The sequence below is a fragment of the Bufo bufo genome, chromosome 9, assembly GCF_905171765.1.
Source record: "Bufo bufo chromosome 9, aBufBuf1.1, whole genome shotgun sequence".
Taxonomy (NCBI): Eukaryota; Metazoa; Chordata; class Amphibia; order Anura; family Bufonidae; genus Bufo; species Bufo bufo.
In genome coordinates, this window is record NC_053397.1 from 22911635 (window position 1) to 22937115 (window position 25481).

A 25481-nucleotide genomic window follows, 5' to 3' on the forward strand; every position below is an offset into this window, starting at 1 on the left:
AGGAAATGGACTCAACAGAAAGTCTATGGGCTCATCTTGATTCCATCTTCTTCAGCAAGTAGAGAAAGCACAGCATGCAAACGCTTTTCTCTTCTTGTTCTGGTGATCATTGGAGGTCTCAGCACTTAAAACCCCACTGATCAAACCTTTGAATTGTTGCTATAACATGTCAAATATTGTGTGATCATTTTGCTTTCTTATATCCAAATCTAGAGTCTTCTGTAAGGGTGAGCGAATTTCTTAATATTTGTTTCATTCTGATCCGTCCAAATGAGCAAAGAAATTAGATTCAGGTACAAATAGATTCTACCTAAACCAAAAGTACTTTTAATGGCAGGAAAATTAGAGAAAGAGAGCGTTTTTCCTTTTGGTGGGTATGTGGAGTCTTATAGGCCAGGCAATGCTCCTCTGGGTTTCTGGGGGGAAAAAATCTATGCAAATTAGTTTTCACTCGAAAAATAAAAGAAAGTTAAGCCTTTGATGCTACAAGATGTAAGGTAGTTGTCCTAAAAGTCAATGTTTGACCCTTGAAGGGGTGAATTTTGATTCTTTGGAATTGATTTGCCCATCTCTAGTTTGCTGTTCCTAAAAGTATATTAAACTCTCACATAATGTAAATGTAAAAACCCTCACAGCATCCCACTAAATTTCTCTTCTGCAATAAATTATGAAATGTGATCTTTGCCCATGAGCCATTCAAGGCAGTTCTGGTGGGCATATCTGATTATTACACTGAACAAAAATATAAATGCAACACTTTCGGTTTTGCTCCCATTTTGCATTAGCTGAACTCAAAGATCTAAAACATTTTCTACATACACAAAAGACCCATTACTCTCAAAATTGTTCACAAATCTGTCTAAATCTAGTGAGCACTTCTTTGCAGAGATAATCCATCCCACCTCACAGGTGTGGCATATTAAGGTGCTGATTAGACAACATGAATATTGCACAGATGTGCCTTAGACTGCCCACAATAAAAGCCACTCTGAAATGTGCAGTTTGCTTACACAGCACAATGCCACAAATGTCCCAATGTTTGAGGGAGCGTGCAATTGGCATGCTGACTGCAGGAATGTCTATCAGAGCTGTTGCCCATGCAATAAATGTTCATTTCTCGACCACAATTACAGCGAATTTGACAGTACATCCAACTGAGCACAGACCACGTGTAACCACAGACCACGTGTAACCACACCAGCCCAGGACCTCCACATCCAGCATGTTCACCTCCATGATAATCTGAGACCAGCCACCCGGAAAGCTGCAGCAACAATCAGTTTGCATAACCAAAGAATTTCTGCACAAACTGTTAGAAACCGTCTCAGGGAAGCTCATCTGCATGCTCTTCGTCCTCATCAGGGTCTAGACCTGACTGCAGTTCGTCGTCGTAACCAACTTGAGTGGGCAAATGCTCCCATTTGATGGCGTCTGGCATGTTGGAGAGGCGTTCTGTTCACGGATGAGTCCCGGTTTTCACTGTTTGGGGCAGATTGCAGACAGTGTGTGTGGTGTTGTGTGGGTGAGTGGTTTGCTGATGTCAACGTTGTGGATCAAGTGGCCCATGGTGGAGGTGGGGTTATGATATGGGCAGGCGTATGTTATGGACAACGAACACAGGTGCATTTTATTGATGGCATTTAAAATGCACAGAAATACCGTGACGAGATCCTGAAGCCCATTGTTGCGCCATTCATCCACGACCATCACCTCATGTTGCAGCATTATAATGCACGGCCCCATATTTCAAGGATCTGTACACAATTCCTGGAAGCTGAAAACATCCCAGTTCTTGCATGGCTAGCATACTCACCGGACATGTCACCCATTGAGCATGTTTGGGATGCTCTGGATCGGCGTATACTACAGCGTGTTCCAGTTCCTGCCAATATTCTTCAACTTCGCACAGCTATTGAAGAGGAGTGGACCAACATTCCACCGGCCACAATCAACAACCTGATCAACTCTATGCGATGGAGATGTGTTGCACTGTGTGAGGCAAATGATGGCCACACCAGATACTGACTGGTTTCCCCCCTCCCCCCAGTATGGCAAAATTGTGCACATGTCAGAGTGTCCTTTTATTGTGGGCAGTCTAAGGCACACCTGTGCAATATTCATGCTGTCTAATCAGCACCTAATATATGCCACACCTGTAAGGTGGGATGGATTATCTCAGCAAAGGAGAAGTGCTCACTAATACAGATTTAGACTGATTTGTGAACAATATTTGAGAGTAATGGGTCTTTTGTGTATGTAGAAAATGTTTCAGATCTTTGAGTTCAGCTCATGCAAAATGGGAGCGTTTTGCTGGCACCATATTTATTCTAACCCTAGATTTCAAGATCCTGTCCAATTCATTTTTATATTTTTATTTTATTACTTTTTTTTTTTTGCAATCTGATATAAAGTACATAAATGTATATGAAATTAACATAGGACATATTTTTTTAAATAAATCTCATTACATTTCTAAGGAGTTAAAAAGGGTTCATGCAGGAAAAAAATGGTGGCAGTGGATTGGAGGGGGTTAAAAACTAAAATTAAAAATACAAAGAACCAATACTCAACTCACCAATTTCGCCCATGCTGCCCATGTCCCTACTGGTCTGTACTTCATGGTTTGGTCTTGTCACTCACGAAATGCCCATTCAGCCAATCACTGACTGCTATGACTGGTGATTGGCTATATTTTCCAGGCATTTCCTCTACTCACCTCCTCAGATCCCCTGTCACTGCCGTTCTGAAACTGCTCAGGTTCCCGTTGCTCTTCACTTCCTGTTCCAGCCCAACATTCAGGGGAAGGCCAACTCAGCCAATCACTGGCCATAGCAGTGACCCACCTTGACCAGTAACTGACTGAATGGGGTTTTCCTGGCATTTATAACCTGTAGAGATGAAACAGGAAGTGGAGAGCAGCAGAGACTAGAGCAGCATCAGAACGGCAGCCACAGGGAATCAGTGGCAGTGCTATTTCTGAATCATTTTTGTTACTATCTGCCCATATATCTCCTTTAATTGAGAATCAATGTCGACTTTTGTAAAAAAAAAAATAAGTGTACAAAAAACACATTTTATCAAATCTTATTGAATATGTAACTTTGATCACACATTTGCATCTTTTTTACTTAATTTTTTGCTACCAAATCTCATTCACCCACAAAGGAGTTAACTCTGTCCTGATTGAATATTGATCCCTGCCGCCTATGGAAAAGGTGTGCTGCAACACTGAAATGTTTTTTTTATCCCTGTGTATACGCAGGTGGAGTCATAAAATTATCAGACGCAGACTTGGCAGACTTACCACTCAAGTGAAAGTAACAAAGGAAACAAAAAAAATGTTATTTTATTCAATTAATGAAACCAATATGGTCCATATGGAATTATATGCAAAATATTTTACCTGGACCCCAGGCTCCAAGAAATAAAAATGGCTTTGGATATTGTCCTACACAAACAGTTTTCCGTCGTTCCTTTTTTACCCGCAGACAAAGATTTGTGATTCACTGGTACATATCGTTTGATTTAGGTTTGACATAACTATGGAATATTTTCCAGTAGAGAAAGTCATGTGACTGATGATAAAACGGCTTTCTTTAATTTGAGCAAACAGAGGTTCCTGTATGGGAGTTGGTGTGATTCTTGGAAGGTCATCAATTGTGCTGAGAACAAGCCTTCATAAATTATATTCTTGAGGTAGAAGAAGAAAATATAAAAAAAAATAGGTTTTGGCTGCAGCAGAAATTACCTTGTTGCCCTTAAAAAATTCAGACATAATGGAAAATGGGATTGAACATGAAAATAAAAAGTAATGACTTAAAAATAAAATATGAACAATTCTTCCGAGACGAGCAGCGGCAGGAATCAAGCAAACCAGGGAAAAGTAAACTGGATCCTTCACAGACTTTTACTGTATGACCAAAAGGGATTCATGTGAAATGGAAAAGTGAGAAAGATACAGTACATTTTTTTATTATTTTAAAAATTGTGACACATTTCAATGAGCTTTCTATCTGTCGGTCTGTCTATTTATTATCTATCTTTCTATCCGTCCTTCTATCTATCTATCGTATCTGGAAGGACTCCAAAATACAGTGGAAAAATATGGATGTCTTTACTCTACAAATATTTTCACTGTATTTTGGAGTGCTGCCTCTTTTTCTATTCTATCTATTATCTATCTATATATTTATCTATTCAAGCTAGCTATCCATTCATTTATATCTCTACCTTTCTATCTATCTATTACCTATCTATTTGTCAGTCCGTAGGTCCATCCATGTCTATCTATCCATCTTTCTATCTACTTAGTTATCTATATATCCATTCATTTAAATCTCTATCTATGTATCTTTCTATCTGCATATTTTGTCTATCTATCTATCTCAGATCTATCTATCTATCTATCTATCTATCTATCTCATATCTATCTCATATCTATCTATCTATCTATCTCATATCTATCTATCTATCTATCTATCTATCTATCTATCTATCTATCTATCTATCTATCTATCATCTATCTCATATCTATCTATCTATCTATCTATCTATCTCATATCTATCTATCTATCTATCTATCTATCTATCTATCTATCTATCTATCATCTATCTCATATCTATCTATCTATCTATCTATCTATCTCATATCTATCTATCTATCTCATATCTATCTATCTATCTATCTCATATCTATCTATCTATCTATCTATCTATCTATCTATCTATCTATCTCATATCTATCTATCTATCTATCATCTATCTCATATCTATCTATCTATCTATCTATCTATCTCATATCTATCTATCTATCTATCTCATATCTATCTATCTATCTATCTATCTCATATCTATCTATCTATCTATCTATCTATCTATCTATCTATCTATCTATCTATCTATCTATCTATCTATCTATCTATCCTTTATCTATATCCCTAGCATCATCTACCTCCCTGTCTATATGACACATCACCCAACCTATCACCTTTCATAACTTTAACATTTCTAGTTCGTTGCACCAGTGGCCGCTGCTCCAGCCTTTCCCCGAGGTGCACATATGTACTAGTTCCAGGCCACAATTAATAGAGTTGAGTTAATCCAGAACATATCTAGTAAATCTATAAGTCGGCTGCTCAGGAAATAACTTTCCTCCCAGGTCCCTGGTAAAGTGGTATTTACACATTTTTATTTTCTTTTTGTTACATATTTCCCCGGTAAGTGGCACATGAAACCTGATTACACTCATACACATGCTGTGCTCCCAGCTCCCTAAAGAAGCTTCTAGAACAATGGAGAATTTGTCCGTTACCAGTAACACATGACTTCCAGTGCATATTGCTGCCTAAAATTGCTGTGACCAAATTGGTCATTTCAATAAATTAAAGTGGTTGTTTCATCAGAGACAACCCCTTTCAAAATGCGTCGCCCCCCGTCCCCCCGAATGATCAGCATCCACCATTGTTGCAAACGGCTGATTTTTTTTGCCAGGGAAAAACATGGCCAGCAATATCCGGTGCAGTAGTACCTAGTGGTCAGATGAATGATGGCTTGAGCTTACCAGATTGGAGGGGGGGGGGGGGGGGGGGCACTGGCTATTTGTTACAAATTTATAATGGCCATATGTGTAAAAACTGACTTGTCTGCTCTTCTGATTTGTCTGTTTTCGTAAATAATTGTATTCCCCATGACTCTGGAGCCTCTTTTGCTAGAACTCTGCATTGGGCAGTTCCTCTTTAATGCCTCCTAGAAATGTATGAATAAATTGACAACTGGGTGTCACCTTTCAGCCTGTCAAAGGGATGCATTCTTACCCAGTTTGAAACTATCAGCATTAATTGGATAGTAGTGTTAGACTGTGCAGTCCCCCCTTCCCCCCTTAACACCCAGTAATCAACATATTCATACATTTCTAGGAGTAATAACAGAGGAACAACCCAATGCAATGATATAAGAATAGGTGATCTAGAATTCTTATTTCATGAGGAAATATAAAGCCTTTACTAAAATAGATATGTCAGGAAAGGTTACCGACCTTCCTTAAACGGCATCTGTCAGCAGTTTTGTGCCTATGACACTGGCTGACCTGTTACATGTGCACTTGGCAGCGGAAGGCATCTGTGTTGGTCCCATGTTCATATGTGCCCGCATTGCTGAGAAAAATGATGTTTTACTATATGCAAATGAGCCTCTAGGAGCAACAGGGGCTTTGTCGTTACACCTAGAGGCTCTGCTCTCTCTGCAACTGCTGCGCTTTGATTGACAGGACCAGGTAGCGATGATGTTTTCACTGCCTGGTCCTGTCAATCACAGTACAGAGAGCGTGGCAGTTGCAGAGAGAGCAGAGCTTCTAGGAGTAATGTCAACGCCCCCGTTGCTCCTAGAGGCTAATTTGCATATAGTATAGTATCTCAGCAATGTGGGCACATAGGAACATGGGACCAACACAAATGCCTTCAGCTGCCAAGCGCACATGCAACAGATTCTCATAGGAAGAACTCATTTTCCGTGGCGGAGAAGTAATGGTCACATTCACTTTTTTTTTATCTCCAGTTAATAAATATCCACAATGTGTGTGGATAGTCAAACAATACCCATAAATAATGCATCCCTTCCCCGTCTCAGTTGTACTGCCAATGTTAGAAGCTTTACCTAATCCTAGGTGGAAAACATAAAAAACAAACATGTTTAAGCCCCCAGGCCGTCGCTGGCGTTCGAAGAACTTCAAATCTATTAATTTCCAACTTCAAATTAATTAATTTAAGTTACAAACTGTTTTTAATTCACAATGGTTCACATAAAACGCTGACATGTTTTGTCCTGTAGGCATTGCCAGTCTGGACCCGTCAGAACAGTAGCATTTCTCGGGATGCCATAGCGTATCTGTTTAACTAACGACCAAAAGAAAATTTACAATGCGGACCACCCCTAGCGAGGGAGAAGGTTCTGCCCCACATCAAAGTACATAGAAGTATCACCTGTTAGTTTCCCATCAGAACGCAATGGGATAATTTTTTTATGTGATTAGCATACTGTTAAATGGAAGGTATGTTTGCGAATGTTTTTGACACTATGTTTCAAGTTTTAGGGGGAAAAAGTGTACTTATAGTTATCCAAGAATTTTAAAAATAAAAAATAAAAATAGTACATCGAGTAAAGGGAATCGTAAGACAAATTATCCACTGTCTCCTTTTAAATAGAAGCTACCCTGGGGATGAGCTGATCGCCCCTGGTCGGGTATCTCTAAATCTCAACGATCTGGGGGAATCCACTGTAGGGGAGACATAGTATTACATGGCTGACAAATTATAATGAACGGTCAACCGTTGAATTCATGGATGAAACAGATCTGTGAGAGGCTCTCTTACTTAGTGGACTGAGATGGGGGTACTGTGTAGTGGACCCCTCTCTACGACACCCACAGGAACTGAGTTTTTGTGATACACAGTACTAACATATGGTTTCAAATTGTCACTATGTTTTGTTAAAGGAGTGATCCGAAAAAACATACTTAGCAGCTAGGATAGGTGATAAATGTAAGATCCGTAGGGGTCCGACAAGTGGGACCACCATGATCATTTAAATGGGGGTTTTAAGCCCCCGTTCCCTTTTCCAGAGAAGTTTGAATTGAGCAGTGGTCATCCATGTCCATATCTCCATTTGCATGCCGAACCTGCATTCCCTGAATGTAATGGAGGCCAGTATGGCACCAGTTAATGTGGTATTTAGTGTTATGTTCCCGTCTTACTGAGATCGCCTTGACGTTTGGCAGACGGGCCCAAATAATTTTATACAAAATGTTTTGCCTAGCATCTCAAATTTATTAGCGTAGCATTAGCACCAGAATACTTTCTATTATTTTGGCATTATTGTACTTTATTTGGTTTGCTGAGTGCTGTTGCATTGTGTATTATTTTGCCTTTTTCCCATATATCCAGTCATTCATTGTCATTTTCCTCCAGGGTGGTACAGAAATGCCAGAGGATAACCGATGAAATGGCCAATAGATCCTGTAGTTTTCTATGGGATTGTTTCTGGCAGAAAAACAGTGTCTCAGATTTACTAATGTGTCTGTGGCAAATTTCAATCTAGAAAGTGGTGCCATTTAGTATATCTGGGGTTTCTACACTTTTTTATGGAATACTCAACAAGGGGTTTTGGCTTTGCATTAAGGGCAAGGCTTCATGGGACGAGGTGGAGTCTAATATGCACCATTTTGTGCCAGAATTGCCCTATAGTTCTCGAGCAAAAATTTGTTTCAAAGTAAACCGATCAATAGTTGGTATAGAGTCAGAGAAAAGTGTCTGTCCCCACACCCGATTTCTCACCCACCCTGAGCCACTGTGATACATCTGGTGCAGGTCTAGACAGCTGGTCTGAGCTCACACTAACTTCAGGATTAACAAATCTGGGCCGTAGCGTGTAACGTTTTTTTGGTCCAACTCTTTCATGTTATGGACTGGTATTTGTAGCGGTTGCAGCAGTCACAGTTGCGACAAGGCCTACAACCCAGGGGGGGCTGAAGGCCGCTAAAGAGTTAGTAACTCTTGTGCTAGACTCTAGCAGAAAACACAAGTGAAGATGCGTGCCCAGTATAGATGTAAGTATTTCCTAAAATTCATGTGAATCGGCAACAAAATTGTAATTAATTCTACCCGAATTGAAACTGCCTAAATGCTTTCTCCCGAATCGAATCCTAACGAATCAGAATTTTTTGAAAAAAATTTGGCTCGAATTTCAATTCTAGCACCCAGACGAAAGAAATATAGTCCCCAGCCGAATATATTGACGCCGAGTAAATTGAGATCTGACAGCCTATTGTGCAATCTTTTTTTCACTCATTTATCGTCGCTGGGCATGCTTGTGGAGGCTTCGTATAGGAATTTAACATGAAAGCCAGAAAGGAATTAAATTCAGCCATAAATGCCCTCTTCTGATATGCACTTTGGGCTTTGGAGATGGTGCGAGATAATGAAATGTAACAATGTAACTAATGTTATTGTCTGCATTCTGCAGCACAGCTATGCCAGATAGCGCTTTGATCTTTAAATAACCCTCATCTTGCTGCAGTGCAGGTTTGGGACGCTGTTTAATTAAGTCTACAGAGCAGTTTATACTTGATGGATATTACAGTGGCGGGTCAAGTTGATGCCCAGCAAAAAATATATATATATATATATATTAATAACGGCGCAGAGCTTTCAATTTCTTTTAAGACGGCGATAGAGAGCAAGGATATCCACCACAGGCCAATTTGACTGTTGCAAAACTAATTAAATGTGTCTTGTGTTTCCCATTCATATTATAAAATATATCATCCCCAGATAACGCCGTAATGTTTAATTCTTCATCCTATTAAAAGCTTACAGTAATGTCTTTTTAACATAAATTGTAACTAAGGACAGGTACTATTTAACGAGGTTGACAATAGGGATGACCTAGATTAGCCTGGCACGGCCACAAGATGTATTATCGGTGACTGTCTCATAGAGAAGAGGGATGGGAATCACATTTTACATTAAAGACTGTTGAGCCCAAATTAGACTCCTAGAAAACATTATCTCAAGCAAATGCATTGGTTTGCCATATTTTAATTGGCGTCTGCAACTTGAGGGGAAGGGATGATGTATGGGGAATTTCTCATCTTGTCTTATTATATTTTTTTACAACTTTTTTCTGCAGTTATCACACCGATAAAGAAGTTCCTCACTTTTCAGATCCTGTCCTAGAGTTTTGTTTTTGCACTATTTTACATCATTTGAATACAGAGGGGCACCTCAATGACAATAAAGTGTGCATTTTTAAAATACTTGGCTATAAAGAGGATCTCCAGGTTCTGACCACAGCTACTGTATGATGTCCCATATCCCACAACAGTGAAACCTGGTGTCTATTGCTAGTTTGGTGTAATTCACCAAAAACTCACCTTTTAACAGTATTGCTTGTGGATGAAAGGATGAACATGCATTGAAAAGGGGTGTACGATTCTCAAAAATGTTATCCTCTGGTGGACCAAGGAACTCTAGTCAAAGCCTGCTTGTCATCACAAGTAGAGATGAGTGAAGTTTTGGACAATTAGATTTGGCTGCTTCGCCGAATTTTGCAAATAAATTAGCTTTGTTATGAATTACTTTGTCACAAAGCAGATTTTTTTGTAAGTAGCGGGTGCAATGACAGGGAGTTGCGATAGCACTACTCTCCATCATTGTACCCCTCAGATGCCGCGTTCATACATGATTGCGGCATTTGAGTGTAATAATACAGTGTAAAATTAACATTTGAAAAAATTGAATCATACTTATCGCCTCCATTTGCTTGCCACAGGCCGGCTGCTGCTGTCCTTCTTGAAGATCTTGAGCGATCTCGAGATGACATCATCACACCGGCTGGTGTGGTGACATCATACGTCACCATGCACAAGATTTCGGCCGAGATCAAGATGGCGTCAGCAAATGGAGGAGGTAAGTATGATTTTCTTAATTTTTTACACTATTTCAGGTTAAATTGAGGTTCTGTTCACTACCACGAAGCACAAGAAAATTTGACTTCGCTGCGGATTGAACTTATCCTAAAAATTTGGATCGAATTTATTTTGTTGGATTCGATTCGCTCATCTCTAATCATAAGTTAAAGGGATTTTCTGGGATATTCATATTAACGGAATGTCTTCAGGATAGGACATCAATATGAGGTCAGCAGGGGTCTGATTCCAGGCACCCCTGCCGATCAGCTCTATGAAGAGGCTGTGGTGCTCACTGGAGCTCCTCTGGGCTTCAAAGACTCCTAGCAGATCACCAAGCACAGCACCGTTCATTGTACTGTATAATGGCTGGACTTGGCATCACAGCTCAGCCACATTCACTTGAATGAGACTAAGCTGCGCCTAGGTCACGTGACCAATTTATGTGAAGTCACATGGCCTAGGAAGAGGCCTAAGCACTCATGGAGAGCTACGGCCTCCTTATACAGCTGATTAGCGGGAGTCAGACCCCAGCCGATCTCATATAGATGGCTTATCCTAAAGATTGGTCCATCAATATGAAAATCCCGGAAAACCCATTTAGGCATCTACAGTCTATCTATCGTGGCAGCATCAACTTAATTTCCATATTAAAACATTTATCCCACGAAAAGCATTTATGAATTAAGATCTATGCATAGGATATGTGATCACTGGGGGTCCAAAGCCCCTATTCCAGAGGAGTTTAAATGGAGTGGTGGTCAAATAGGTGCATTGCCACTCCATTAATATCCCATGGGGCTGGCAGAGATAGCAGAGTACAGCAGTCAATAATCTCCACTAACCCCATTGAGATCAAATCAGTAGCCAACATGTGCCACTACAACTCCATTCATCCTCTATAATTGGGGCTTGGGACTTCACCCCTCTTCTGGCATTCTGTGGAGGATCCACTTGTTTTATCATTCACATAACTCCTTTAAATCAAGAGTAGCAAAGTAAACGAAAAAAGAAGTTGTCTGGTATCGAAAACAATTTATTGTCCACACTATTAGTAGAGAGTTTCACTTTTCATGACCATCAGAAGGGAAATATAAAGAGCATATCTTGCTCTGGGGAATCCAAGGTGTCCATTTCATAACATAGATAGACAATTCACGTCAATGAATGTCGAGTAATGCTTAATTTCTCCTGCGGGGGTGCTGTAGAAAACGTGAACACCTGCTGCCTGGCTCCCCAACACAATAAAGATGAATTCTAGGTCTCCCAGTAGTGGAAGATTATTGCTATCAGCTCATCCGCATGGCCCTTCTGACAAAAAAAGTGAACAACCTCTTTAAACATACTACTGTAATTTAAAGAAGGAATGTGAAATAAGGATTTTTGTCAACTGAAACAGAAAGCCCTGTCCATGTAAGAAGTTTATGGTGATGTAATAAAGAGGTCAATCTATAATCAGGAACTAGGCTTGATTGGTGACATGAATCACCATATACCTAACGCAACCCACCGCAACCACAATCACATATGCAGCAGACTGCGCCTTAAGAAAAGTTCTACACTTTCCAAAGTATTATGCTTCCAGAAATGGGCACCCCATGTAATTGCTACAATTTATTGAGAATCCCTCAAGCGAAGCAAAAGAAGTGAAATCTATCCCTATGAATTTCAAAATAGTCAAAACTTGCAACACTGGAAACCTATTTAAGCCCAAAAGCTCCTAAAAATTCTGCATTATAAATCTATTACCGTATTATCTAATGCTCTTTGTTGCAAACTTAAAGAACAAGGTAATTCCGCAGCCTCCATTAGTCCACAAAATGTAACATCTGTTCTGAGTTATTACATTTTTAAAGATCTACGCGTAAAAAAAGTTGTTTCGAACGGAGAAATTTTTATATATATATATTGTGAGCAATGAGCGAATAATCAGTCATTTATTCTCGCAGTTCATAGTCGTGTTAAATGTAATGTTAGTTAAACATGGTATTAAAAATCATGAACTATGTTTTAATGCTTTTTGACACCAGACACTAATAGGTAATACCGCGCCGTATTATTTGTTTAAGTTTAGCGCTGTGACATTTTTACGACCATATAAGGCTTCGTATTGTATCTCGTCTAAAGCCGCATTCTCTACAATTTAGAAGTTATTTTGTATCGGCCGCCACTGCCAGACCTGAAGATTACAAATGGAGAGACAAAGACTTTTACATATGTTCAGCGGGGGTGTTGGGAGACTCCAAAAATACATAACTGTGCAGCATCTTTAGGCAATGGAAGAAGGGAAAGATGCAAATACAATGTGGTGATAGTTGGTGACTCGAGTCTCGATGCACCCAGTAAATGATTTGCATGGTTGACAAAAAAAATTAAATCTTTAAACTCTGCCCAGAAGTGGGTGTGACATGGTGGGTTTAGGGCATGCCTAGTGGTGGGCATGCCCAAATTTGCCAAAGGAACTGTTGGTGAATTAGAGATAAGCGAACTTTTTGAGATTCAGTTCAGGTTCAGTAAGTTGCTCCAATTGCCCTGAAAATTGGTATATAACAGAGCGCCCAGTATCTATAGTAAGTGTGCAGTGTATTGTATGCGAGGCAATGCCCCTCTGGGTTTCTGGGAAAGATATTCAAATTAGCTTTCATAATCTGATGGCAGTAGATAAAGATGTGCTAATTTTTTCTCTCTCTCTCTCATTCACCAGAAATGAATCACAAAAAAATTGGGGTTCATTAGTATCCAAAGTTTTTTTGGGGGAAATTCAGTACGAATCATCTTTATGGTGAATACAAACTAAGTGCATGTTGTTTTATGTTGGACCTTTGAGGCCCCTTAATGTGTGAAAGTTTGGGACAACCAGAGGGTTATGTATACTTCCACTGGTTGATACTATTGTGTTGTCTTCTGCTGGACCTTTGAGGCCCATTAGTGTGTCAGAGTTTGTTACAACTATAGAATTACGTGTACTTCCCGTGGTTGATACTATTAGGTTGTCTTCTGCTCCACCTTCGTGGCCCATTTGTGTGTCAAAGTTTGCTCAGCCAGAGGATTTTTCGTGTACTTCCACTAGTTGATATTACTGTGTTGTCTTCTGCTGGACCTTTGAGGCCCATTAGTGTGTCAGAGTTTGTGTCAACCAGAGAATTACGTGTACTTCCCGTGGTTGATACTATTAGGTTGTCTTCTACTCCACCTTTGTGGCCCATTTGTTTGTCAAAGTTTGCTCAGCCAGAGGATTTTTCGTGTACTTCCACTAGTTGATATTACTGTGTTGTCTTCTGCTGGACCTTTGAGGCCCATTAGGCTACTTTCACACTCGCGTTTTGGCTTTCCGTTTGGGAGATCCGTTCAGGGCTCTCACAAGCGGTCCAAAACGGATCAGTTTTGCCCTTATGCATCCTGAATGGAAAAGGATCTGCTCAGAATGCATCAGTTTGCCTCTGATCAGTCCGCTTGACGAAACTGAGCCAAACGTCCCCATTGACTTACATTGTGTGCCAGGACGGATCCGTTTTCTCTGACACAATCTGGCACGATAGAAAACGGATCCGTCTCCCATTGACTTTCAATGGAGTCCATGACGGATCCGTCTTGGCTATGTTACAGATAATACAAACGGATCCGTTCATGACGGATGCATGCGGTTGTATTATTGTTACGGATCCATTTTTGAAGATCCATGACGCATCCGCCCAAAATGCGAGTGTGAAAGTAGCCTTATTGTGTCAGAGTTTAGGTCATCCGGAAGATTGCTCATGTATTTCTACTGGTTAATACTATACATTTTGTGGCTGGTACTTGGGGTATGTGGCTGATATAGAGACTGCAAATTGTACTGCATACTACATGTTCCTCGTTTACCATAGATGCCAACCAATAGTACCTGCCACCATGGTTTAGATTAAAAAAAAAAAAGGTTGAAAGCCACGGACATTAAGCATCTCGAAAGTGTCTTTCTCTCCAAGGCCATAAATCCATGAAAGTCTTACATAACTTCCATGTGTCAAAATGTTCTCTTGAGGAAAAAAAAAGTTTCCCCCGGAGAATGATTATAAAAAGATCTCCAAAATGCATTTAAAAAATAGTTTTTAAACTCTAATTACATATTACAAAGCCTCCACATGAAGCATAATCCATCATGCTGGTGTCAGTCACCTTTCAATATGTCAATCACATTACAAAGTGTGTGTCAGTTTTTTTTTAATATCAGTAATTCTCTTTTTTTTTGGAAAAAAAAAAAGAAAGAAAGAAATAATGGCACCCACTTTGTGACGACGGTTCTGGTTTCTAATCACAATCTGTTCTGTATAGGTATTCAGCACACACTGGCTTTATGCATAAACACAATAGACCATATAAGCTAAATTATGATCAAATGGAGACAATTTTCTGAAAAATGCAAAATCAAATTGCACTTATTATTTCGAGAAGGTTTTTTTTTTCTTCCTTTTTTTTCATCTTCATCGGGAGAAAACGGTCTCATTTCTGGTCTCTGGAATGATAAAAAATAAATACAGTTAGATTTTTTTTTTCTCCTAACAACTTTCTTTATACAACACCATATAAATCCCGCAGTGATACAATGTCAGGGGATATTAACGTAGAAGTGGGATATAATTGGGTTATTACTGATACCATGCTTATTATTGACAAATAAATTCATCCTTTCACAATATTGATGGTGATACCATGCTGGTTGATTGACAGAAAACGGCATAGAAACCTTCAGATGACTAACATTAGCATAAATGTATACTATGCTGTGATACCAGCTTGTAATGTATGGTTATACACAGTCCAGCCTCATTATTATGTGCACTAGCTAATATCCAGGGTAACAGCCGTGTGTAGCACGGACAGCAGCTAGACGGGCTGGGAGTGACTCGATAAGGTCCTTATAGGTTGTCACAGGTAGTTGGAGCCATGCTGACTGCAGTGCATCCCACAGCGGCAGGAGGGGGCACAGGGGAGGATCCACAGAGCGAACATGACAATCGAGGTGGTCCCACAGTTGCTAAATTGGATTTATGTCTGGGGAATTAGGTGGCCAGGAGAGTACTTGGAAGACTTGGTCATGCTCATCTAACCAATGTAGGACATTTCTAGCCATGTAACATGTCGCATTGCCTTGCTGGAAGATCTCATCCGCCCCAGGGAAGACATTCAGCATGTGTGGGTGTACCTGATCTGCAAGGATGGATTCATACCCAAATTGGTTGAGAGTGCCTTCCACATGGATGCCACAAAAACATTCCCCAGACCATAATGCTGCCCCCACCAGCTTGACTTCTTCCATCAATGGTTGCAGGGTGTTTTCTCCTGACACGCCAATGTCCTTCCTTTTGATGAAGCAGAAAAGGTATCTCATCAGAGAGGGGGTGACCCTTTGCCAATCAGCGGAGGTCCAATTCCAATACTGCCAAAGCCTTTTCTTCCAGTGCAACTTGGTTAGCAGAGGTGCAACGACCATCCGTCAGCTTTGGAGCCCCATACACAATAGGGTTCACTGAATTGTTGGTTTAGACACAACTGGAAGCCCCTGGTTCATTTTGCAGGTGAAATGCTCCATCGTAGCGTGTCGGTCCACCCTCAAACACCTTTGTAGCTGACTTTTACCTCTCACATCAGTGGCACGTGGTGCTCCACAGTTTCCAGGTCACTTATTCACGATGGTGCCATTTGTCCACTGACCAGACACTTTCACCACCGCAGCACGAGAACAGTTTATAAACTGCACAATTTTAAAAATTGTTTAAAACTAAAGTCAATAATCATCCCTTTTTGCAACTCTGACAAATCGCTCCTTTTACCAATGACAGTAATGAGAGGGATATTTATGCAGGCAGCCTATCGCACCCCTCATATACCCACCAAGCCAGCCCACCACATGTGACTTCCTTGATGAGCTAGGGATATCAAAAGTAGGCATGGTCATAATAATGTATATATACAGCACATAAAGGATTGTTGAACCATTAAGTTACAGATTATATTTTCAAAATTTACCAAAGGCCATTGATTACAGCACTCAATTTTCAGAACCCCCGTAGCAATGAATGGAGAGCAAGCCACACATGCGTGATGTGCTCTCCTTCACTTCATAGGTGGGACCTGCACCTATCTGATATTGATGGCATATCCTAGCGATATGCCATCAATTGTCCCAGAAGGGCCAACCGCCTTTAAAGGGGTTTTCCAGGAATTCTTTATTATTTACTCATGGATCATACTTACCTGCTCTTATACTGCGACCTGGCGGCATTACCACTGAAGCCAGTCATTGGCTGCAGCAGCACAGGAGACCATGAGCATATCCCGGCAGGATGTAAACCAACCGTGAACTGGAAGATGGCCAAATAGAGGCCAGGGCGCAGGATCGGAGTGGTGAGTGTCAGGTAGAAATACAGAAGCAAAAAAAGAAACGGAATTATAAATTTAATATCCAGCCATTTCTTAAAACGACTTTTTCCTGTTTCCTATCCCTTCCCCATCTCTAATACAGTAAATTACAACACAGTCAATCATGTTGATGTATTCACGTCCAAATTTTACATTTCGCATGTTGAATTCTTTCCGACCGCGCATCCAATTTGTGCACAATATGTATATTTCCCCTTTCAAGTCAAAGAGGTTAGGTTTTATGTGCCGACCCCGTAACTCATCTCGTCCCTTTCATTATATCCTCGGCATTCTTAGTAGTCATTTTTAATTGAAATGGCAGCAGAAATTAAACACAAAGGAAGGAATCCGAGTCGGTATTGGGCTGTTGAAAGCTGAAATCTTGCTTTCATAACCGAGTTTAATTGTCTAAGACTATGAAAAATTTAATGCAGGCTTTCTAATGGAGCGCAGGCCTTGAAAACATAAGTAGGCTTTGAGAACAGTAAAAAACTAAGAGATATGTCTTAAGGGGATAGAGTCCTTAAAAAGACAGAATTTAAACAATGAAATATGGATGGCTCAGCCCGGTACAATTACATGTAATACCTTCTAATAGAGGAACATAAAAAGGTGTTCATTTATGAAGGTATACGAGGCAGGAAGCCCACGGGTCTTCACTTTCGAGTGTATAAATGAAGGGAAGGATTGTGAAAGCTGTATTCTGAGGAGATGAGGAGACTCTCTGCAGAATTTGAATGTTAACCCATAATAAATACAAAGGAGACACTTCAACAAGACAGTTTTGTAAAGCCGAACAATGGGAATTGTAGTACTTTGAAGTCTGTCCAAATTTTTCAAGACACGTCCATGCCTGGCATATGCTTCAGGTTTCCTTTCATTTCTTCCAAGATTTTGGGCACAGTAAAATGTTACACACAGGAGTCCAAGGTGTAGCTGAACAATTATGGAAAAGTCTGAGTGGAGAAAGTGAACGGTCTATCCAGAGCCGATACTGGGGTAGATGACAGGGCTATGGTGGCTTGGGTAAACATGGACTACACTTGTCCAGCCGAAGGTGAGGTAGATCTACTGGGGCTTTACAGCTGGGACCAATGTTTGATGCACAAGGTAACAATACAGGACCATTGGAAAGTGGATCTAAAAGGTTCCTGATCTGAACTAAATGTCATTACACCAAGACTAAGATCTGGCCCACATGCCTATCATGTATCTTAAGTGGTCTGTATCCAGGTCACCCAATGTCATGTTGTTTGCACGAGATATCTACCCAAAATGGTCCTTCATGGGAGGTTTTGAGGGTTTTCCTTGATAAATTGAGAGTGGGGCTTAAAATATGGGGTGGGATAAATGGGATGTTGGTAGGTATGCTTTCTTTTATATGAATAAGGAAGGTGGCATCTTTTAGCCGTATTGCTCTACATGACTTATGATGTATTGCAGGTAATGACCATATGATGTCAGTTAATTGTGAGCAGCTGGGGAGAAAAAAACTGAAGGAATGGAGTGGAAATATCTGCATGGCGACCCATTTTTCCTAATGTTACCGGTAATTATTTATTGACAAGGTTAACGAAGGGGGTTGGAGGTGCCTGTGGGTGTACGTATTGTAGAATAGTAAGGGTGATGGTCACAATGTTTAACAGTGCGTATATGGAACTTTCTAGTCTGATGTTGCAGAAAGATCGGTATATAAAAATTTGATCTTATAGAGACATAGATCGATGGATAGATAGATAATAGTTAGATAGATAGATATTACATAGGGAGATAGATAGATAGATAGATAGATAGATAGATTGATAGATAGATAGATAGATAATGATATAGATAGATAGATAGATAGATAGATAGATAGATAGATAGATAGATAGATAGGAGATAGATAGATAGATAGATATTAGATAGATAGAATGATAGAGATAGATAGATAGATATGAGATAGATAGATAGATAGATAGATAGATAGATAGATAGATAGATAGATAGATGATAGATAGATAGATGGATAGATAGATAGATAGATAGATAGATAGGAGATAGATAGATAGATAGATAGATATTAGATAGATAGAATGATAGAGATAGATAGATAGATAGATAGATAGATAGATAGATAGATAGATAGATAGATAGATAGATAGACAGACAGATAGATAGATAGATAGATAGTGATATAGAAAGCACAAGATTCCTTCTTTTCTTATGAACTTTTCCTCACTTGATTCTCCTCTCGAGTGCCCACTTTTGTAACATCTATGGAAATGACATATTAAGGAGTTAAAGGCAAATCCCTCACCCCTTTGAACTGTTTTCTCAGCATTACATGTACACAGATACACTTTTGATGTGTTAACTAGAAAATCTGACTGATATAGAACAAAGGCATTGTCACTGAAGAGAAGACTCTGACGGAGAACCACACAGAGCTTATTGAAGAACTGTCAGAGGCGATTCTCCCATTTGTCTGTTGTATTTATCAAAGACCAACAAGTATTGCAGGAGACGATGGAAAACGCGCTGTTCTCTGCACACAGCTCCCAGATTCAGATGACGGAGCCACAAAAGTAACAGTATACATGGTTTGTGAGAAAAAATAAATAGAACAGTAGAAGCCATGTTATATCTCAGATAATTAGCGGTTTATGCACATCAGGCGCTTATAAACTGCGTTTAAATGGGGATGACTTACAGTATCTGACGCTGCCTATGGATAAGAAAGGTGCTGTTTCTAGAAAAACAAAGGCTGAAAATTGTTTTATAATCCTGCACAATTGCTTTAAAAACAATGTTTTGAGATGTCGTCCTCTGTCCATATACCCTATTAGCAAGCATGGTCAGCAAGGCTTGGGTGCATATGGGGCATCGCTTCCTGTGGCATCAACTGATGATTTTTAGGGGACATGCAGCGATCTGGTGCAGAGGATAGGAGTGGTAGTGGTCCTGATGAGATGCTGTGTCATGGTGCACTCCCTCAGGCTGTTGCTTCCTGGGGATCAGTCCAGTGGAAAGGTGGTTGAAGGATCAGGCCAGAGGTACAAGTATAACAAGTACAAAGTGCAGTTTCTGGCACCAGATGAGGAGGTATGGTGACAGGTTGTGTGGCTATTAAATGGCACTCACATGCACTTGCGGATATAGGTGTCCACTGTGTGATCCAGGCTTGATGGTTGTCGGCCTGATGGTTTGGGTGACGGGTGTCTAGGCTGTAGTCCCTCCCCTGCAGCAGTGTCTGTAAAGCTGTACTTTTATGGATAACTCTGCTGTCTTGTCGCACTGATGCTTTCGAACTTGCACAGAGGATTCCGGCAGGCAGTTCCATTGCCGGCAATCCGGACGCAAACTGCTGCATTTGTGAGACGGATCCGGATGCGGATCCGTCTCACAAATGCAATGCAATACCAGATCCGTCTTTCCAGTTGTCATCCGGAAAAACGGATCCGGTATGCCGGAACACTTGGGGCTGGATCTGGCATTAATGCATTTCAATGGAAATTAATGCCGGATCCGGCATTCCGGCAAGTGTTCAGAATTTTTGGCCGGAGAGAAAACTGAAGCATGCTGCGGTATTTTCTCCGGCCAAAAAACATAAGAGCGACTGAACTGATGATACTGAACGGAATGCTCCCCATTCAGAATGCATTAGGATAAAACTCAGTTTTTTTCCGGTATTGAGCCCCGAAGACGGAACTCAACACCGGAAAACTTTAACGCAAGTGTGAAAGTATCCTTAATTTATTCATACATTTCTAGGAGGAATAGCAGAGAAATTGCACACAGAATTCTAAGAAAAGATGCTTCAGAATGGTTATTTCATGGGGGATGCAATAATTTGCTAAGACAGACATATAAGGAGAGGTGACAGATTTTCTTTAAGGCTCGGTTCACACCACATCTTTTGACCCCTGAATTTGGTGTGAATTTGACGCCGTAAAGAAAAGGTGACAGAAATCCTCCCTCTATTGTTTTCAATGGGAGGCCATGCCGCGGTTTAAAGCCGCAAACGCACCAATAAAAGACTTGTCCTTTCTTGGAAGACATAGCGGGTATCCATTCGCATTTTAGCGCTATTCAATGTGCCTAGACCGCGAGTGGATCCATGGCATTGAAATTGAAAAACTGCTGCAAATCGGCCATGTGAACGGGGCCTAGAGGGACTCCCTGTAAGGCACAAGTGGGCTTGACTGTTCAGTAGCTCAGGGCTTTCTAGGCCAGACAATGTTGGTCTAGTTCGTCAGACATGCTGGGAGTTGTAGTAACCTACCTGTTAGAGGACCACAGGTCTACAGTAATATATTATAAATGACTATTTCTGGTCTCCTGAAGCCAGTGTATTGTATGCTAGAATAAAATAAAGCGTGCTCGCTGGGGGGAGGGGGAGACCTTTAGAGTAATATACTTTTAATGATATATTTCTCATTTTTGTGTGTTTTTACACCCAGTTAAGGAAAAAATAGACAACAGCTCTGGCTCGCTCTCCATCTGTATTAATCTTGTGCCACCCATAACAAGCATTTATTATATTAGATGCCTATTTTGAAAAGGAATTTCCAGAATAATTGGCGGGTTCCATTACAATACACCGGATGCCGCGTGGCTCACATCTGCAGTGAAATGAAGCGCGGTAATTTCAGTTTATTGTTTGCTCTAAAGTTGGAGACCAAACAGCAAATGAAAGGTAAAATCAAACGTAATCAGGTCAAGTAATAATAATATGATATTACTGCAGGCAAAGAGACGCTTTCCATATCGCATTTCCCGTTGTTCCATTTACACAGTGCAAAATAACGGGAAAATAATGCACTATGCAAATATAACCTATGGACGAAGCCCTCACTCTGATATAATAATAAAATCTTAGCCATTCACACAGTGTAGCAGCAGTGGCAGGGGCTTAGCTATAGGCGGTCCACAGGTAGCAGTCCGGCCCTGGTGACTTAAGGACCCTGTACACGGGGCAGAGAATCCGCCAGATAATCGCTAACGAGCGCTCATAGAAAAGCTTGTTAGCGATTATCTGGGGGTGTAACGGTGCTGCCGATTACTCGATGGACAGGAGAAATACTTGTTCCTCAGGCCAGGCATTTGCAAAGAGAGCAGAGCCTCTAGGTGTAATGGCAACGCCCCCGTTGCTCCTAGAGGCTCATTTGCATACACTAAAACATCATTTTTCTCAGCAATGCGGACACATATGGACATGGGACCAACACAGATGCCTTCAACTGCCAAGCGCACATGTAACAGGTCAGCCAGTGTCATAGGGACAAAACTGCTGACATAGTGCCTTTAAGTGGTAAAAGGGACTTTAGGACCCCTAAAGGTCCCTTTAGACTGGACAGTTGAGCAGAAGATAGTCATGAAAAAAAGCATTCCTTCCTGGCAATCGCCTGCTCATCAGTGGAGGAGGCTGCTGCATTTACCTGCAGCGATCTCCTCCGCAGTATGGGGTGGAGCGATTGCTAATGCCATCGCTTGTCCTCGTATAGACTCGTTATTTGCCGGCAGCAGAGGCTGTTTACAAAGCACGATCTGCTGCCAGCAAATGACAATTTAGGTGCCTACGCAAACGATCCAATTACCTGACGAACAAGAGCTTTTTCTCGTTCATCAAGAAATCTGTGGCACCATTACACCGCCAGATGATCTATGAGCGGTTGTTAGCGATTATCTGGTGGATTCTCCGTGTACAGGGTCCTTAAGTCACCAACTCCTGACCGCTACCTGAGGACCGCACTGGGGTACTATGGGATACTGTGGCTGATCCTGCTATTAGTTAATCCATTTTCTTTCTTTTATGGGGAGGCTATAGCTGACTCTGTTGTGTGGGATTATTATAGGTCACTCTGGCCAGCTCTGTTATGGGGCACTATGATTGTTATCTATTATTATAGTATGATGTCATCATGACATAAGTAAGATTGAAAAAAGTGTCTACCTAACCCAACCCATGATCCTGTACTGTTAATCCAGAGGAAGGCAGAACAGAATATTTTAGGAGTCGCTGTGACTATCAACACCTACACTTCACCACACAACAATGACAGCACAAATACCTACCTATGTGTCATTTGTGCACTTCACACTTGAAGGTTGAGAGCTATGACACAATGCCTATCACCAGTAGCCACCTGTTTGCCAGTTTGGGCTGGGAGGCAAAAAAAAACCCTCCAAAATATAGAACCTGTCTTCATTTCTCTCTTAAGGTTCTCATTCATCCAGATCATGGTATATCAGCAGTAATAAGTTAGAGCAACTAAACTTGCATTTTTATGTTGTTCTTTAAGATGTTCCGCTAGTCATCTGCCTGGCTTTCTCAATTAGAATGGCTTGTACGAGAAATCTTGAAAATACTGGTGACTTATGTTTCAGTTATGAAGGTAGGATGTTGATTGCATATGCAGGACTGACGCTATTAGGTTCCCCAGGAGAGGTGTTAGAACAGCATTGTAAGTGGCAGCCAATAGATGTTGCAGCCCTTAATCTATATTTAAAGGGGTTGTGTAGCCAGAACATATTTATGACCTATCCTCCGTATCAGTTATCAATATCAGATCGCTGAAGGTATGACTCCTGGCACCCCCACCAATCAGCTATTTGAAGAGGGGGCAGTTCTCATGCGAACACTGCTTCCTCTCCATGATTACACGCAGGGAATGGAACAAGCGCTTGTAATGACCCTGCACCGCTGAGATTTCCGAGACAATGTGCAGTGTAATCTTGAAGAGCAAGTAGCACCTGCACAAGCACTGCCGGCAGTGGTGGCAGGAATCGGACCACCACCGATCAGATATTGGTTACCTATCCTGGGGATAGGTCTTCAATATGTACTGGCTGCACGACCCCTTTAAGTTACCATAAATAGCATCTTTCCAGTCTTCCGTTATTTGCCACTATTCTCTATTTTGGACATACATAAGTGTCCTTCCTTGCCTTCCTTCTGGCTTGAGATGAGTGGCATGAGATGATCAGCTTCTGGGTTACTCCATCAGGCATCGTAACGTAATTTTTGTTGTTCATCTCATGATGGACTCGGAGGGACACATGTATATGGATTTGTGTCTTCCAATGCCATGTTGCCCAAGCCCATTGATCATTGCAAATGATGCAGATCTTTTACAATCCAAATGACTAAAAAGTCGCCTTTCTCGTGGTTACCTCGTTCCTCCCTTATTTGTTCGGTACAATTAATGAATGACCATTTTTCAGCAGATGTTTCAGGTCCCAAGTTTTGACTTAAGTATTTATATAAAGTTTAACAACCCAGACATAAATATGTCCCAGGAGTTTACATACAGTTTTCCACAAAAAAAAAAAGGTATTTTAATGTACGACTTCAATTTGACCATATAAGACAAGTCTCCAATACGTGTTGTTTATTTTACCTTCATCCGATACTTTTCAGGAATGGCGTGCTCAGAGTTAGTCTGCAAATAATGTAAATTGAAGTCAGGTGCTTGTGTAAACCAGAGTTTGTTGAAAAGATCGAGCAGATGTCAGGGATGGTTAATGGACTCTGGGGTCAGGAAGCAAAATTCTGGACATTTCTTTATGGTTTACCTCAAGGAATCCCTGTTGTCTATACAGCAGCGGCTCTCCGGTTGTTAGGATAATATTACTCCTGACGTGCGTTGACAGCCATAGGGTGTAGATGTAGCGCAACAATGTGGTTGCAGACCAAATGTATCAAAGCCGAGGGAGGATCTAAAGAAAAGCAGTAAGTGGAGAGGAGAAATACTTTGATACACTATATAGAAATGTATCAAAGAGTAAAACCATCATAGCAATGATCCTTCAAAGGCTACCAGTGCATAAAGAACATTGCTTTATAGCAGGGGTGCACAATATTTTTTGGTTGGGGGTCACATTGCCAGATTGAACCAATGAAAACGGCCGAAAATAAAATTTAAGGGGGTATTAAAAACTAAAATACTTTATTTATGCCTTATTGAACACACAGTATATACCACTATGTCTAGTTAGAGTTCCAGGACTCCCATCTAATGGAAGAAATATCTGAAAAATGGATCTTAGCCGCACAGAATTGTATCAAGGGCCACATGTGGCCCCAGGGCTTCAGGTTGTACACCCCTGCTTTAAAGGATCCAAAAAATACTCCAAGTGCCAAATTAATATCACCATTCAGTGCTTATATAACGCCATCGTACTGTCCACAAATGCCACCTTGATGCACAGTTCTCAAGTAGCCACACCATATGCATTCTTCCCAACTTTTTGGATGATTAATGAGGGACAAGTTTGGTTCACTGTGTGAATGGTCCATTTCCCTTCATGTTTATAAACTTCAATAGTTTTTCTTTTTTACACAATAGCACAACAATTATCTGAATATGAAAATTTCTAAAATCCAAATTGCACCTAAGGGCTTGTTCACACGAACGTAAGGGCTCCGTGCCCGTGCTGTGGACCGCACCGGTATTCTCTGTTTCAGAAGCTCACTTTGCTACGGAAAAAGCGTGGCACAGCAAGCTACAGTATGCTGTGTCCTTAACTCAGATACAGCCTGGCTTGTTGTGCTGCACTGGTTCCATAGCTCCATAGCTCTCATGAATGGCAATGTGAGCTAATGATACAGCGAACGTCGGACTCCTCTGCTGTTTCCCGG